Here is a 3,606-nt window from a genome sequence, read left to right as displayed (position 1 = left end):
ATTGCATGACCATGGGATCACGACCTGAGCCAAAGGCAGACGCTTAAGGGCATGAGCCATCCAGGTGCCCCTTGGCAAAGGATTCTCAGATATAAGCAACAAAAGTAAAAAACAAGATAAATCAGACTTCTTCAAACTAAAAAGTTTTCTGCTTCGGACAACACCATCAAGACTGTAAAAAGACAGGGTAGAGGGATGGGTAAAATAGGTGAAGGGGATTAAGAATCACAAACTTTTGATTTTGGTTACAAAATAAGTTCTAGAGATGAAAAGTACAGCATAGGGGATATTGTCAATAATACTGCAATGATGTTGTATGGTGACTATATTTATTGTGGTGAGCACTGACTAATACATGAAATTGTCAAATCACTATGTTGTACCCCTGGAACTAATAAAACACTGAATGTCAACTGTACTTCTCTAATAAATAAAGGAATGTGAAAAGACAGCCCACAGAAAGAAGAGAAATACTTGTAAATCATTTAACTGATTTGTATCAGAAACTTAAATTGAGAAATACAAATACAAATAAATCTTAAAATTCAAAAATAAAACAATTTTTAAAATGGGCAAAAGATGTGAATAGTTCTTCAAAGATACAAAAATAGCCAATAAACATATGAAAAGATGTTGAAACCACTAGTCATCAGGGAAATGAAAATCAAAACCACAATGAGATACCACTTCACAGTCACTAAAATGGCTAGAATCTGGGGAACCTGGGTGACAGAGTCAGTTAAGTGTCTGACTCTTGATTTCAGCTCAGGTCATGATCTCAGTGTGGTAAGACTGAGCCCAGAGCCCACACTCAATGTGGAGCCAGCTTAAGACTCTCTCTCTTCCTCTCCTTCTGTCCAAGCATCTCCCCACCACACACACCCGCTCTCTCTCTCTTCCCCCAAAAATAATTTTAAAAATAGCTAGAATCAAAAAGTGAGATAATAACAAAAGTTGGAAAATCTGTGGGAAAACCCTCAAACACTGCTGGTAGGAATTTAAATGGTGCAGCTGCTTTGGAAAACAGTCTGGTTGCTCCACAAATGGTTAAACATAGAATTACTACATAGTCCAGGCAATCCATTCACAGCTATAGAGAAATGAAAACCTATTCCACACATAAACGGTACATGAAATGAGTATTTGTGGCAGGATTATTCATAATAGCCAAAAGACAGAAACAACCCAAATGTCACCAATGGATATGGACAAATAGATCAATAAAATGTAGTATACCCATACACTGGAATATTACTCAACCATAATTCTACAAAGAGAGAAAGCAAATTAGTGGTTGCTTAGGCCTGGGAGTAGGATATAGGGTGATAGGTGGTTCATATCTAAAGGGCTTGAGGTTTCTTTCTGAGGTTATGAAAATATCTTAAAATTGACTGTGGTGATGTTTCTGCATAACTAAGAATATAACAAAAAAAACACAGAACTGTACACTTTAAATGGGTGAATTATTTGCTATGTGAATTATATCTCAAAAAAGCTGTTCAAAAAATGTAATAAGGCACTCACTCTCAGGCACCAATTCTGCACTTCCAAAACCTGAAAGGGATGTCTCCTTAGATTTTGCACCCTACGTTCTTTGCCTTGCTTCACCCTAATCCCAAGTGTGCTCTGCATCCTTCCCTCTCCCTTACAAAAAGATAATCACTTCTTATTTGTTGTTGTTGTGTTCCTTTGGAATTTTATGTAATAGGGCTAAAAGTAGAACATAGAAAATTGTTTACGAGATACTTCCTTTATTGACTATTTAAAAAAAAATACAGAGTTCACTAGAGTTTAGGTCAAGTATCTTGATGAGCAACAAGAAAATACTTATCTTTTCAGAGAAATCACACAACAGAATGATAGATTTGCTCAAGACTTAAAGTCTTAAAATATCAGGGTGATGAGAGAGCAAGAGAGTCTCCAAAGATTGTTTGGTGGCAATACTTCAAGGAATTGACAAGATTTTTGGGGGGATGTCTATATGGTATACCTAGACAGAGGCTTTGGGGTTCATAGCCTTAACCAAGGTTCCTGACAACAGCTTATGAATGGTATGCAAGGAGAAAGCTGTCAGACTTCCAAAGACCAGTATGATCCTAGACAATACAGATGTTAGCAGAAACCTTGATAAACTGGAGCTATCGACTCTGTTTCCCTGGTATTATATAAGCCCTGGATGAGAGGGGAGCCCCCTGATATTGATGAAAATACAATTTCTTGTTACCCTGACAGAATGAGAGCTTTGAGTCTCTTAATTTGGTTTTTTAAAACAATAAGTAAATGGATATTTCTTATACACTTGAGGTTTTTCTTCTAAATTTTTAAATTTGGAAATAATTTCTAATGAAGTTGCAAAAATTAAAATAGAACAAAGATTATCCAACTATCTTTTACCCAGATTCCCCTATTATTAAAATTTCCCCCATTCAATTTATTATTTTCTATTTATCTAATTATATGTTTGTATATATATTTATATATATGTGTATATGTAATATATATTTGTGTGTGGACATATATACATACAGGGTATTTTTTTTTCTGAACCATTTGAGGGTAAGTTATGTATCATGATCCTAAAATATTCGGTCATATATATGTATTAGGACCAAGAGAGATATTTTCTTTCGTAATCACAGTTAGGGTTGCCAGATTTAGAAAATCTTGGGCAAATTTCCATCAAAAAGAATGAAATCTTTCCACTTGCCACAACATGGATGGAGCTACAGATTATTATGCTAAGTGAAGTCAGTCAGAGATAGACAAATACCATATGATTTCACTCATATGTGGAATTTAAGAAACAAAACAAATGACCAAAAGAAGAAAAGAGAGAGAGAGGCAAACTAAGAAACAGATTCTTAACTATAAAGAACAACCAGAAGGGAGGTGGGTGGGGGCATGGGTGAAATAGATAATGGGGATTAAAGAGAGCACTTATGTTGATCAGGGGGTGATACATGCAAGTGTTGAATCACTATGCTGTATACCTGAAACTAATATATTTTTTTAAGATTTTATTTTATTTATTTGTTAGAGAGAGAGCACAAGCAGGCAGAGTGTCAGGCAGAGGCAGAGAGAGAAGCAGGCTCCCTGCTGGACAAAGAGTCCAATGTGGGACTCGATCCCAGGACACTGGGATAATGACCTGAGGCGCAGGCAGCGGCTTAACCAACTGAGCCACCCAGGTGTCCCATACCTGAAACTAACATTATACTGTATGTTAAATAACTGAAATTTAAATAAAACCTTTTTTTTTTTAATAAAAACTTAAAAAAAAAAGAACTCTGGGCAAATTCGACCAGAAATTTAAGCTTCTGAGGGGTACCTGGGTGGCTCAGTGGGTTAAGCCTCTGCCTTCAGCTCAGGTCATGATCCAGGGTACTGGGATCAAGCCCCGAATCAGGCTCTCTACTGAGCAGGGAGCCTGCTCCCCACCCCCGCCCCACCTGCTGCTCTGCCTACTTGTGATCTCTGTCTGTTGAATAAATAAGTAAAATCTTAAAAAAAAAAAAAAAAAAGAGAGAAGAAAAGAAATTAAAGCTTCTGAACTTTCCCTGACTAGGAAAACTATTATACTCCCTCTTTTGGACACACTTACACACT

This window comes from Mustela putorius, unplaced genomic scaffold (assembly GCF_011764305.1).
Source record: "Mustela putorius furo isolate JIRA1106 unplaced genomic scaffold, ASM1176430v1.1 tig00003987_pilon_pilon_pilon, whole genome shotgun sequence".
Lineage (NCBI taxonomy): Eukaryota > Metazoa > Chordata > Mammalia > Carnivora > Mustelidae > Mustela > Mustela putorius.
Note: the sequence above shows the minus strand (reverse complement) of the source record.